This window comes from Felis catus, chromosome D1 (assembly GCF_018350175.1).
Source record: "Felis catus isolate Fca126 chromosome D1, F.catus_Fca126_mat1.0, whole genome shotgun sequence".
In the NCBI taxonomy this organism is placed as follows: Eukaryota; Metazoa; Chordata; class Mammalia; order Carnivora; family Felidae; genus Felis; species Felis catus.
In genome coordinates, this window is record NC_058377.1 from 8,137,071 (window position 1) to 8,151,987 (window position 14,917).

At 43.1% G+C, this 14,917-nt stretch overlaps 1 long non-coding RNA gene across 2 annotated transcripts; it reads right to left on the bottom strand.

The window, feature by feature from the left end:
• Positions 1-6,866: 6,866 nt before the first annotated feature.
• Positions 6,867-13,713, bottom strand: LOC123380692. Of its 2 annotated transcripts, none has more exons than XR_006586774.1 (3): positions 13,340-13,713; positions 8,909-9,187; positions 6,867-7,508 (listed from the first exon to the last, which is right to left on the bottom strand). It is a non-coding gene; the product is annotated as an uncharacterized LOC123380692 (long non-coding RNA). The 2 variants fall into 2 exon arrangements; XR_006586775.1 differs by having other exon boundaries at positions 6,867-7,517.
• Between the last annotated feature and the right edge of the window lie 1,204 nt (positions 13,714-14,917).

The window sequence follows — 14,917 nt, forward strand, 5'->3', positions numbered from 1 at the left end:
ATGTGATGTATCACATTGATTGATTTGCGAATGTTGAACCAGCCCTGCGTCCCAGGAATGAATCCCACTTGATCATAGTGAATAATTCTTTTTATATGCTGTTGAATTCGATTTGCTAGTATCTTATTGAGAATTTTTGCATCCATATTCATCAGGGATATTGGCCTGTAGTTCTCTTTTTTTACTGGGTCTCTGTCTGGTTTAGGAATCAAAGTAATACTGGCTTCATAGAATGAGTCTAGAAGTTTTCCTTCCCTTTCTATTTTTTGGAACAGCTTGAGAAGGATAGGTATTATCTCTGCTTTAAATGTCTGGTAGAATTCCCCAGGGAAGCCATCTGGTCCTGGACTCTTATTTGTTGGGAGATTTTTGATAACTGATTCAATTTCTTCACTGGTTATGGGTCTGTTCAAGCTTTCTATTTCTTCCTCTTTGAGTTTTGGATGTGTGTGGGTGCTTAGGAATTTGTCCATTTCTTCCAGGTTGTCTAATTTGTTGGCATATCATTTTTCATAGTATTCCCTGATAATTGCTTGTATTTCTGAGGGATTGGTTGTAATAATTCCGTTTTCATTCATGATTTTATGTATTTGGGTCATCTCCCTTTTCTTTTTGAGAAGCCTGGCTAGAGGTTTATCAATTTTGTTTATTTTTTTCAAAAAACCAACTCTTGGTTTCATTGATCTGCTCTACTGTTTTCTAGATTCTATAGTGTTTATTTCTGCTGTGATCTTCATTATTTCTCTTCTTCCGCTGGGTTTGGGGTGTCTTTGCTGTTCTGCTTCTATTTCCTTTAGGTGTGCTGTTAGATTTTGTATTTGGGATTTTTCTTGTTTCTTGAGGTAGGCCTGGATTGCAATATATTTTCCTCTCAGGACTGCCCTCGCTGCCTCCCAAAACTTTTGGATTGTTGTATTTTCATTTTTGTTTGTTTCCATATATTTTTTAATTTCTTCTCTAATTGCCTGGTTGACCCATTCATTCTTTAGTAGGGTGTTCTTTAACCTCCATGCTTTTGGAGGTTTTCCAGACTTTTTCCTGTGGTTGATTTCAAGCTTCATATCATTGTGGTCTGAAAGTATGCATGGTATGATCTCAATTCTTGTATACTTATGAAGGGCTGTTTTGTGACCCAGTATGTAATCTATTTTGGAGAATGTTCCATCTGCACTCGAGAAGAAAGTATATCCTGTTTCTTTGGGATGCACAGTTCTTAATATCTCTGTCAAGTCCATCTGATCCAATGTATCATTCAGGGCTCTTGTTTCTTTATTGACCGTGTGTCTAGATGATCTATCCATTGCTGTGAGTGGGGTGTTAAAGTCTCCTGCAATTACCACATTCTTGTCAATAAGGTTGCTTATGTTTGTTATCAATTGTTTTATATATTTGGGGGCTCCCATATTCGGTGCATAGACATTTATAACTGTTAGCTCTTCTTGATGGATAGACCCTGTTATCATTATATAATGCCCTTCTTCATCTCTTGTTACAGCCTTTAATTTAAAGTCTAGTTTGTCTGATATAAGTATGGCTACTCCAGCTTTCTTTTGACTTCCAGTATCATGATAAATAGTCTCCATCCCCTCACTTTCAATCTGAAGGTGTCCTCAGGTCTAAAATGAGTCTCTTGTAGACAGCAAATAGATGGGTCTTATTTTTTTATCCATTCTGATACCCTGTGTCTTTTGGTTGGCACATTTAGTCCATTTACGTTCAGTGTTATTATAGAAAGATATGGGTTTAGAGTCATTGTGATGTCTGTAGGTTTCATGCTTATAGCAATGTCTCTGGTACTTTGTCTCACAGGATCCCCCTTAGGATCTCTTGTAGGGCTGGTTTAGTGGTGACAAATTCCTTCAGTTTTTGTTTGTTTGGGAAGACCTTTATCTCTCCTTCTATTCTAAATGAGACTTGCTGGATAAAGGATTCTCAGCTGCATATTTTTTCTGTTCAACACATTGAAGATCTCCTGCCATTCCTTTCTGGCCTGCCAAGTTTCAGTAGAGAGATCGGTCATGAGTCTTATAGGTCTCCCTTTATATATTAGAGCACGTTTATCCCTAGCTGCTTTCAGAATGTTCTGTTTATCCTTGTATTTTGCCAGTTTCACTATGATATATCATGCAGAAGATCGATTCAAGTTACGTCTGAAGGGAGTTCTCTGTGCCTCTTGGATTTCAATACCTTTTTCCTTCCCCAGATCCGGGAAGTTCTCAGCTATTATTTCTTCAAGTACACCTTCAGCACCTTTCCCTCTCTTTCCTCCTCTGGAATACCAATTATGCGTATATTATTTCTCTTTTGTGCATCACTTAGTTCTCTAATTTTCCCCTCATACTCCTAGATTTTTTTTATCTCTCTTTTTCTCAGCTTCCTCTTTTTTCATAACTTTATCTTCTAGTTCACCTATTCTCTCCTCTGCCTCTTCAATTCGAGCTGTGGTCGTCTCCATTATATTTTGCAGCTCGTTAATAGCATTTTTTAGCTCCTCCTGGCTGTTCCTTAGTCCCTTGATCTCTGTAGCAAGAGATTCTCTGCTGTCCTCTATACTGTTTTCAAGCCCAGCGATTAATTTTATGACTATTATTCTAAATTCACTTTCTGTTATATTGTTTAAATCGTTTTTGATCAGTTCGTTAGCTGTCGTTATTTCCTGGACGTTTTTTTGAGGGGAATTCTTCCATTTGGTCATTTTGGATAGTCCCTGGAGTGGTGCGGAACTGCGGGGCACTTCCCCTGTGCTGTCTTGAATAACTTGCATTGGTGGGCAGGGTGCAGTCAGACCCGATGTCTGCCCCCAGCCCACCGCTGGGGCCACAGTCAGACTGGTGTGTGCCTTCTCTTTCCCTCTCCTCGGGGCGGAATTCACTGTGGGGTGGGGTGGCCCATGTGGGCTACTTGCACACCGCCAGGCTTGTGGTGCTGGGGATCTGGCGTATTAGCTGGGGTAGATCTGCAAGGTGCAAGGGGGCAGGAGGGGCAGGCTCAGCTCGCTTATCCTTTGGTGATCCGCTTCGGGAGGGGCCCTGTGGCACCGGGAGGGAGTCAGACCCGCCGGAGGGATGCATCCGCAGAAGCACAGCGTTCGGTGTTTGCGCGGTGCAAACCAGTTTCCTGGCAAGAACCGGTTCCCTTTGGGATTTTGGCTGGGGGATGGGCGAGGGAAATGGCGCTGGCGAGCCACCTTTGTTCCCCCCCAAGCTGCACTCTGTGTCCGGGGCTCAACAACTCTCCCTCCCGTTGTCCTCCAGCCCTCCTGCTCTCTGAGCAGAGCTGTTAACTTATAACCTCTCAGATGTTAAGTCCTGCTTACTGTCTGAACACACTCCGTCCGGCCCCTCTGCTTTTGCCAGCCAGACTCAGGGGCTCTGCTTGGCCGGGGGGCTGCCCCTCCACTCCGACTCCTTCCCGCCAGTCCGTGGAGCGCGCACCGCCTCTCCGCCCTTCCTACCCTCTTCCGTGGGCCTCTCGTCTGCACTTGGCTCCAGAGAATCCGTTCTGCTAGTCTTCTGGCGATTTTCTGGGTTATTTAGGCAGGTGTGGGTGGAATCTAAGTGATCCGCAGGACGTGGTGAGCTCAGCATCCTCCTACGCCGCCATCTTCCCAGAAGCCTCAATATACTCTTTAATCCCCATCTCCACCCACCTCCTCTCTGATAACTATCAGTATGTTGTCTGTAGTTAAGAGTCTCTTTCTTGGCATGTCTCTTCCTCTCTCTTTTTTACCTTTGCTTATTTGTTTTGTTTCTTGAAGTCCACATAATAGTGAAATCATGCTATATTTGTCTTCCTTGGACTTATTCCACTTAGCATTATACCCTCTAGGTCCATCCATGTCATGGCAAGTGGCAACATTTCATTCTTTTATATGGATAATATTCCAGTATCCATAGATATAGATATAGATGATATAAATATATATAGATATGGATATAGATATAGATAGATATAAATGTAGGTAGTATAGATAAAAATATCACAACTCTTTTTATTTAGATGTACCTGGATTCAGAAAATTCCTAGGGAACAACATCCACATTTTATCCATGGATAACATGGGAGTGATGATAGCTGGGCCGCTGACTTTTCACTGGAAGTATTTTTAGGAGGCTCATTCCAGTCTAGCCATTTCCTAAATGTTGAAGCTAAAGCCAGCAAGGTCGAGATCATGCAACTCCAGACCCATGAGGAAGGATAAAGTGTCAGTTGCAACATTGCTTGATTTAAATTCCAGCTTAGCATTTATGAGTTGTAGAATATTCGGCCAATTGATTGGCCACCTTGAACGTGCTCTCTAGTTTTTGGAGTAACATGAAAAGCTTTGTAAAACATCTGGCACTTTGGAGGTGCTTAGTAAATGTTATTTCTCTTCTTTTTCCCTCTCTCCTAGGTGCCACGGGAAATATAAAAAAGAACATCCCTATTTTCTTTGAGTTTGAAATCTTAAGTTTCTCTTTCACCTTTCTATCTTTGCCCCATTTCATACGCTTTTTTAAGGAGGCTGCATCAAGCAGAGGAACAGTAATAAGAAAATATAAATTTAATTAATTAATTATGGTTCAAACTATTATTTTCCCAGGAACTATCCTAGGTCCTATTAAATTTCAAACCCCTCAGAAGAGGAAGGTGTTGTTACTCCTATAAAGGGCAGGTGTGAATGAACACTGATCTCTCCCCTTCTGCTAGTCCCGCGTAATGTCCCTGAGATAAAACGAGACAGAATTAAGGGGGAAGCAGAGAGAGGGGCTAGAAGTTCCATAAGTTTGGAGAATCTCTGAGTGGGATTTAAACTTGCAACTTTAAAGTCCCGAGAAGGATTTGAGTTTTAAACTCCAGGTGGCTATAGGTTGCTGGGTTGGAATGGATGGCTTGAGTGTGATATTATAAACTTTAATGGCAAAAGACAGACTAGTCTTGGAAGAATGAACTACAGACTAGTCATGTAGGATCTAGGAAGTTGTCTCTGAGAATAGAGAGAGAAAAAGATGGGTTTCTGGGGCATAGGCCAAAAAAATAGCAGATCACCTGCAGGAACAGCAGGGCAGATTCAAAGTTCTAAGTAAAGGGTGGCATAAGGCCCGGGAGGAAAGAAGCTGTTCCTTGAATAATCAAAGGGGGCTCAGGGAAAGTACATACCCAACCTGGACTTAGAAGGTGGGAGATCCTTAAAGTCACAGACCAATTGTTACTGACCTTTGTATCTTCAGACCTGCCACAAACTAGCTATTCACTAATTGTTGAATGAATGAATAAATGAATGGAAAAATAGCCATGAGGCCCATGGCTTGACTCCGTGTGAGTGTGTGTGTGTGTGTGTGTGTGTGTGTGTGTGTGTGTGTAGGAGAAGAGGTAGGCAGTGTTTAGGAGCTCTAGAAAAATCCCTATCACCTAGGCCAAACAAAGCTTATAATATATTTGCCACACAAAAAAAAAACAAAAACAAAAACAAAAAAAAACCATGTTGTATAGTATGTTCCTACGGTAAATTTGGACAGTTGACACATTGCTGTGCTGGGCTGCAGGGGAAAAGGTGGCCATTTCCACTGTAAGGAGGCAAACTTATCCCTAGCCCTTGACAAGCCTAGAAACTCTACTTCACTTCTCATTCTCTCATCACGCTCCCACTTCAGCATTTTATAGAATGTGGGGGAAGCTCCAAACTACAGCTGACCTTTCTGGGACTCAGGAGGTTGTTTTATCTCAACCTGCCTGAGCCCCTCCTTTCCAGTGCACCTTGCACACCTGTGAAACACACACACAAGGCTTAAGAAAAGTAAGCATGGATTCCAGCCTTCTGCTCAAGGCCTGTTCCACGTTCTCCCAAGCCCTGACTCTGCACCCTGTGGGTATGTGTCAGCACTCCATCCATGGGCTTCCACCCACCTCTGGCTGCGTTTGCCCATTTCCCTTTTGCCATTGGACCCATTACATTTGACAGCTAGTTTTGGGCCCGCCTCACCAGCTCAGACATTGGCCCCATTAGGACCCTGCTTCTGGAATCTCCTATTGGTTTCAGTACTAAAATCTTGCTCTGTTTTCCACTCTTATCCCCTTACCCACGACCTGGATAGCAGTTTAGATAGTTCCTGTGAGCTCATGCCATTGAAAGAAGTAAACTACACCCTGCACCCCAAGACAAGTGCATGTCCATTGCAGGGCTTTTTCTCTGTGCCCTCCAAACATTACATCTTTCCAAGTTCAGACAGATTTACATACTTTACATAAGTATATAGATTATGTCATTTAACTTTCCACTCGAAGTTTACCTCCTCAGAAAGGCATTCCTTGGCACCAGCTTTTAAAAATAGCACACCCTTCGCTCATACTCTGTCCCCTTACACTGTCTCATTTTCTTCATAGCATTTATCCTGATCTGGAGCTATATGACATATGTATCTGTTTGTTCTTCGTTTCTTGTTTTTCATAAGGACTAGACAGTTAAGTTCTGTGGGAGCAGTGACTTGGTTTATTTGGGTCATCATCATATCCCTGGCACCTAGAACAGCCTGCTATATAATGAGCATTAAACAACTATTTGTTTAATAAATGAATGAACCTCCTTCAGTCCATACAGGAATGATCCATGACTATGCAATTGGGAAACCCAGAGGGAGCTCACTGACTCGATTTGATGATGGCCAGAGTAGACTATGTGCTTGTAGAACTTAAATACAGATAATAAACCTTAATCATAAGTAAAGAGAGTGTAGGCTTGGGGTGCCTGGGTGGCTCAGTCAGTTAAGTGTCCGACTTCAGCTTAGGTCATGATCTTGCAGTGCGTGGGTTCGAGCCCACATCGGGCTCTGTGCTCACAGCTCAGAGCCTGGAGCCTGCTTCAGATTCTGTGTCTCCCTCTCTCTCTGCCCCTTCCCCACTTGTACTCTGTCTCTCTTTCTCTCAAAAGTAAATATTAAAAACAAATTTTAAAAAAGAGAGTGTAGGGCCTCTTTAATGATTCTTATAAACAGATATTAGAAAGTGTCCTAGTAGTCTGTTTTCAATTTATCCTTCCTCAGTGGGGAAATCCTGATGACAAAATTAAATTAGCTTTTTTCTACTATTTACCTGGCGTAAGGCATCATCTGCTGTAGGCAAGTAGAAATCTGGTTCCTTTGCTGGATACATTGAATTCTGGCTCATCAGTTCTAATGAGTAATAATAAACATACATATTTGTTGTATGGAATATCAAGATTTATAGTTTCTTGGAGTCAATATTGACTGCTGCTTCTCTTTAATCATATTGCTTTTCTTTAGTCAGTGTATTTAGAGAATTGTCATACCAGTCACCAATATCGGCTTTCATTGGGAGTCAGAATTAAAAACTATGGATCTGTCTCCTCATGGCTTCTGGAGAGTATAAAGAAATACATCCTATCAAGGTAGATGCTCTTGCCCTGGAGGAAGGCACCATCCTGGCATGGCCACGTGGGAAGGCACGGAGGTCCAGTTACAGACGCATCAATCCTTCATCCTTGTGGGCATTTACTTCTTGACATAAATTGTCTTCATGTGCTCAAAAAAAATGTATAAGTCATTGTTAATATAATGCATAGTTAATCATTGCAATTAGAGAACAGCAGCAAATGACATCTATAATAGAAACTGTAAACATCGTGCTACACACACAACCTGAGGTTAATCTTTCAACATTGTAAAACAGCCAGCAAATCTATTAAATCAGGGCTCTGGATGCACACCTTTTGTGAAAAGTCTGTGATTAATTTAAGTGAGGTACGTAAAAATTAGAAGTGTCATCCTATAAATGAAGGCTAAATCAATTCTCTCTTTTGGTTATACAATCTCATTTACTCACCATAATTATTTCTATCTAGGTGAAAAGTTTTGAGTTGAAACAACCAATTGGTTCTAGCCATCAAGAGTACAATGTGAAATTAATTGGACATTGCCCCATGAAAAATGGGAAGAGAGCAGATTATTAAATGAAGCATGGCATTCTTAATAGTTACGCCATGCAGCAACCACAGAACCATCACATTCAGGATTCTGGAAGATACATATGCCAAGGGAAAAATAGTAGCAACCCTTCAGAAGGAAAGCTAGCATTCATTTCCTGGCAAAAATACAAAATAGGCTGCAAGGACTTGGAAGGTTTTATTCACGTGCATATGTTTGTATGTCCACACCTTTCAAGCCTTGGTGAGAAAAAAAATCTCCTTTAATCTTTACTTATTTAATTTTGTTTTTTTATTTTTAAAAATTTACATCCAAATTAGTTAGCATATAGTGCAACAATGATTTCAGGAGTAGATTCCTTAATGGCCCTTACCCACTTAGCCCATCCCCCCTCCCACAACCCCTCAATAACCCTCAGTTTATTCTCCATATTTATGAGTCTCTTCTGTTTTGTCCCCCTCCCTGTTTATATATATATATATATATATATATATATATATATATATATATATATATAATGTATAATTTAATGTATAATTAAATGTATTTATAATTATGTATAATGTAAAATTATATAAATTATGTATATTATGTATATATACACACACACACACACATATACAATGGAGTATTACTCAGCAATCAAAAAGAATGAAATCTTGCCATTTGCCACTATGTGGATGGAACTGGAGGGTATTATGCTAAGTGAAATTAATCAGTCAGAGAAAGACAAAAATCATATGACTGCACTCATATGAGGACTTTAAGAGACAAAACAGATGAACATAAGGGAAGGGAAACAAAAAATCTCCTTTAAAGGGATCATTTACTCTTGGGAAGAGACTTCACAGAGTTTTACCTGACTATCAGTTTAGGAATCCATTCTAGGATGGCTGATATTCATAAAGTATTTTGAAGCAATTATTTAAACTGTACATGGACAGGAATTAAATATTCGGGAACAGAAAAGTTAACGAATTATGAGTTACCTGTATTCTCACATTTGCTGTTTAAAATGAAATGTACAGAGGCAGGAAGAATTTCAATTGTACCGTTGCAAGAGTGAATTTGAAACGTGTGAAAGCTGTTGCCTCTTTCTGGGGCCCGTGTCGAGACGTGTCCCTGAAGACTAGAGTGTCACTTCACATGCTAGAGACTCTAGACAAGAGGATGTCTGTCCTGAAGGACAGTCACTAAAGCAGCTCTATTTTCCAGGCATGGTCATCACTGGAAGGCACCGCCAATGGCTGGACCACCTTCTCTTTTGTCTGGAAGCAGAAAACACAAACACAGGATTTGGAGAGAGCTCTCTGCTGTGAGGAGCCGAGTTCCCCGTTCCCCACTTGCTGGGCTGCTGTCAGAAGGTAACCATAGGTTATGTTGTGTTTTGTACTAAAACCTTCCACAGCACCCCCCGCCCACCTTGAGGGATTAGGACCCGGGAGGGGGGGGGCAGAGTGTTTCCTGCTATGAGTCTGGAGCAGACGCTCTCCTCAGATCTCACTGTTCCTGTTGTACCTACCCCTTGTTCTTTGGCTTCTGGAGAGCAATAAAAGGTTAGCTCCCCTCGAGGCGAAGGAGCTGATAGGGGAAAATAAGAGCCTATCCCCCTGGCCTCCACATGGGACACCCCTGCATGTGTCTCCAGAATCCTCAGGGAACAGGCCTGTTCCTGAAAACCTGTCCAGAGTCAAAAACATGGCCTCCAGGTACTTGGACACACGAGAGCAGAATGACAGGATCCGAAGTAGAGGGATAAATGTTTCCAGGGTTTCCAGGGTCAAATCTAGCTGCCGAGGGTCGACCTGACTGGAACCAAACGGGCAATGGCGCCCACACCCTGCGTCTCCCACACCCTGAGTCTGACTCTTCCCAAGGCCGGAAGCACAATCAGTTGGGTGAAAAAGACTGGGACTCGGAATTTTAGATGTGCCTCTCTTCCCTTGCACATCCAGGAAGCGCAAAAGGACATAGAGATCAAGTATATAAATTGGTTAAGAAGATACACTCTTTTATTCTGTAGGCAGTGAAGGCAATAGAAGATGAAGATATGCGCAGTGATTCTGTATTTTCATTGTGTGGAGCGGAGAATCAGGGCAATCTCTGAAATCAGATCTGAGGTGGGAGGGATGAACCTGAAATTTCTAATTAATTATATTCATGCAGATGTGTCAGGGCTGGTGTCTACAGCTGTGGACAGAGGCAGAGTGATGTAGGGGGTGGATTTGGTCAGGAGACCCTGTGAAATGCCCCACAGCACCCTGCTCTCCCCCTTTCCAGCCGTACACACCCCTATAAACATCTCATTTACTATTTGAAATACTTTATCTTCTCTTCCTAAGCATCAGCTCTATGATAGCAAGAAATAGGTGTTCTGCTCATTAAAATCTATTTTACCCCCGGGATGCTTGGGTGGCTCCATCAGTTAGGCGTCCGACTTCAGCTCAGGTCATGATCTCACAGCTCATGGGTTCGAGCCCCACATCAGGCTCTGTGCCGACAGCTCAGAGCCTGGAGCCTGCTTCGGATTCTGTGTCTCCCTCTCTCTCTGCCCCTCCCCCCACTAGCGCTCTGTCTCTCTCTCTCAAAAATAAGTAAAATGTTAAAAACAAAAAAAAATTTAAATCTACTTGACCCCCTCACCCCAAATTTTATGACTTATCATCAGTATAGCTTTGTGGTTTACGAGCTCCCATCATCGGAGTTAGAAGACCAAGCTCTACTCCCAGCTAGCCGTGTGAACTTGACTGAGCTGCTCTACCTCTCTGAGCCTCAGTTTCCTAATAAGTAAGATGGGGACAATGATAGTGCCTGTGTATAGTAAAAATGGGATGAAGTGGAGGCTGTAAGGCCCTTAGCACAGTGCCTGAAATATCACAAGCACTCAATAAATGGTTGCTATTATTATAATTTTCATTATTATCATATTACCACATCGAGACTGTTATTCACCACACTGAACTGGAAGAAACACTGAGCTTGAATTCTCACGTACAACCATAGAGTCACATGTTGTTCAAAAAGAGACAGTAGGCCCAAAATGGAGTCGCTTGTGCTAAGTCCCACACCAGGAAACCAAGACAATACTTAAGTGTAATTTCAGCCTCTCCCAGGGGTGTTAATGTGTCACCATTCAGTCTAGAATTACCTGGTCAGCGCTAACAAGGCAATCCTCCCTGTAGATCCCTTCTGGCCCCCATAGGGGGGATGGAAACCATCTCCTCTTTCCTCATTCTTGTCTATACAAGCCTCCCATTTTGTACATCTTCTCAGAGCTACTTTCTGGCTGCTAGATGGGATGCTGTCCAGTTCATGAATTACTGAATTAAGCCAAGAAGATCTTTAAATTTTACTCAGTTGAATTGCGTTCTTTAACAACATATATACGAATATCCTTCACCACACTCCCCCGTCACCTCTTCCTTCTCCTTTAATAACGCTTTTACTGCCTCAGACCAGAATCTTCCCACTTAATTTGGATGATTAATTTTTCTTTCCAAATACAATCCTTATTTCTCTGGCACCCACACCTCCAAGTAACAAGATTTGTGGAGGTCATCTGAGTGGGCAGCTCTCAGTGCAATATACCAGAGCCCATTAGCAGACCCAGTGGCCCCAAGGCCACTCTGGCTTGTGATTTACAAGGTGTAGCCTGGAAGGCAGGGACTGCAGCCCCGGGGAACCGTATGCAGTAGAGCTTGAAGCAGAGCCTGGCTCTCACCTCCTTACCCTCCGATCGGATTGTGCCCCTCTCTCTGCAGCGTTCTCTCCCTCCACCTACCGTGTTCATTCATCTCCTCACGGAGCCACTGCAGCTCTGCCCAGTGCTAAAGGGGTGTTAAAGGGGTGCCCAGTGCTAAAGGGGCAGACCGAAGACCGTGGGTTTGGCAGAGGCAGCAGCTGCCCGCCCATCTGCAGAACACAGAGAACGCCGGCAGCCTCGGGGCGAGCACGTTCCTTTTGAGGTCCGGCTCACTCACCAAGCCCGATTGTAATATTTTTGGCTGTGAGCTTTTTCACTGCAGCCTCCATTGTCCTTTTCATTATCGGTGAAGATTTCCTGAGAAAATTCATTAAATATTGAGCTAGAGGTCTGCTATCAATTTGGTGCCACAGGAACACCAGCAAAGCAGAAGAATTTCTAGGCTGATTTGATTATTAGTGGTCTGAAAACATACGTCATTGCATACATTTTTGTAGCATACGTGGGCAGGATGCATAGCCATTAATCCTGCATTATTCGGGATAGGCTTTCTGAGGCAGAACTTCTTTATCACATCTTTGATTGGGAATGTGCTATACTATCACTGCAAAAGATTACTAGGAGATGAATATATTAGCTACTTAATTGAACAGAGCATTACCCTATGCCAAGGGTATATAGCATTTTTCAACAAAGTTTTGGAGAATGTCAACGCATTTGGAATGTAAGCCTCCTAAAATATAAAGTGGTATATGCCAATCACTAGATAACTTTTATTTTCATTTAGTGCCTCCTATTTGGAAAACGTCCACGAGACAGCTTTTATTTCACGCTCATGACTAAATAGAAACATTAATGAAGCCACAATGATATTGGCCACATGCATGGAGCATTTCATGAAAAACTCAAGACTGGGGTCTTATTCTCATTTTATACATGGAGAAAGTGCAACTAAGGAACTTTTCCTGGTCTTAAATAGATCAGTAAAATCCCAGCCATTTTTCCATGCTAATTTGGGTGATTTTTGTCACCAAGTCGGAATGGTAATCATTCCTAACAGGCCCTAATGCAGCCTTTTCCAAAGGGGCTTCCTGGGTGTCTGGATGGCTCCGTTGGTTAAACATCCAACTCTGATTTTGGCTCACTAGCCCTATGTCAGGCTCTGCCCTGGGTGTGGAACCTGCTTGGGATTCTGTCTCCGCCCCAACCCCTGTCTGCCCCTCCCTCTCCCAAAACCGAAACCAAAACCAAACAAACAAAAAACAAAGGAGTTTCTGCAAAACATTAGTCTAACTTATACTCCTGCTCCCTCTTCCGCCAAATACTCGAGATAAAAAGTGCTATTCCTTAAATAAGCCTTGGGAGTGCCATATTTTATATGCTGTGCTTGGATATCCATAATTTATATCATCAAGACCGTGAGATCCTTTCATGAGGAGACCTGTTTAATTTTAGATTGTCCAAACGTATTTGACAAGACACCTTTTATTGAGTTACACGTCTAATGTACTACAAATCCAACTTCAAGAAAGCTCTTCTAGGGCATATGTTTATCATTTACTTTAATATGAAATCATCATCTCTCTTTTCAACATTCATGGGAAACATTTGAAGCATCACTGAGTGATTAACACTAATATCAACAAGTGAGTACTTAATCTTTCTTGGACAAAAAGATAAAGAATGAAGGCATTTTTTTTTTTCAATTCAGTCTTACGTGGTGCCGGTGATGTGTCCTTATCCTCCTTGTCCGCACAGACCGCAGGAACCGTCTGCTGGGCTTGGTGGTGACCCCCTCCATCCTCACTTCCTTCCCCAAGTGATGTGTGGTCCAGGGTGTGACTTCTCGGAGCACGTCTGTAGTTACCATGGCTACCCCTGAGCCAGTACTGCACGCACCTGGTGCCGTTCCATGGCCCCACAGCCAGCCCCGTAGATCCCAAATGTCTTCAATGGCTTTCCCCTTCCAGCCATATAATTGGATCCATTGCTCATCTGTCATGACCAAAGTGGAAACAGACAACAGGCCATCTGTTCCATTTTTCCGAGTTCTTCTTTCTCAGCATGCGGCACCATCTCTGCTGTGCGTTGTTACCATGGTAAGGTGCCCCCATGGTAACCGTGAACTCTGTGGCCTCAGAGCTGCCCACTCAGCTGCCTGAGGGACACTGACTCAGCGTCATTTCCTTCATCAGTTAGAGGGGCTCTTCTTACCCGGATCTGAGAATGAAGAGCTCAGGCAGAGGCTGGGCGCTCAGTTAGTGCATTTTATGGCCCCTGTGTCCTCTGCAAGTGGCTAGATCTGTTTTGCCCAAGTGTGAAGAATAATTAAGATCATTCTAAGTCAAATGAAGTGTTGAGACGCATTGGCAGAGGATCTCCAGACACTGTAAACGTCTCGTTACCTCTGACACTGCGTAATGGGGTGTGTTGTCCCCGGAACACATTTCCTCCGGAACGTCCACGCTGCGGTGTATCCTCCCACACCTCTGCTTCTCTGGGCCTCGGGAAGCCACCACACTCCTGTGGTCAGGGGTCCTAGAAGGAAGGTGTCGTAAGGAAGAGACTGGTGCTCGGGTGATGCCCAGCAAAGCTGAGTTACCCATCTCCCTCCCCCCTGGGAGAATTTGCCTGCAGAAGCGGCCCTTTCCACACAGCTGAAACCAGTGGATTCTAACTTGAAAATAGTCATGGTAAATATATGAACTGACAGTTAATGATCACTTGATACTTGCCAGGTGCTACGTTGATGCCTTACGCTTATTGTCAAAGTTTATCTTAACAGTAACTCATTCTGGAGGTTGCTATCGTCCTGGTTTATATTTAAGAAAATTCAGACTTAGAGACTTTCAGTTACCCCACACCATACAGCCTTTGATTGGTAAAACCAAAATGCAAGCCTTTGTCTTTGTGACCCGCCCCCGCCCAGGCCTTGTTAGTAACTTCTTTGCTGTGCTGCATGGCTCTGTACTGCCTGTGCCATAGTCTACATATTTACAGATACCCCATCACTCAGTTGCTATACCCATGGACTCCGTGTTCTGTCTGCCAAAATATTCCCTGACTTATCCCCTCACTCCTGTGGCTTCCCCCACACTTGTGGACAAATGCTTCCCAGGCCTTCAGCCCTTCCTGTCTGCCCCAGCCTGTTATTGTCAACCAGATCACGTCTAATCAACCCCCCCACCCCCCATTTACCAAGAAGCTATACGTGAGATGGAAAAAAACAGGATGCTTGAGAAGCTGTACACGGGATACTGTGGGCCACTGCCCATAAGGTCATGGCTCAGGTCAT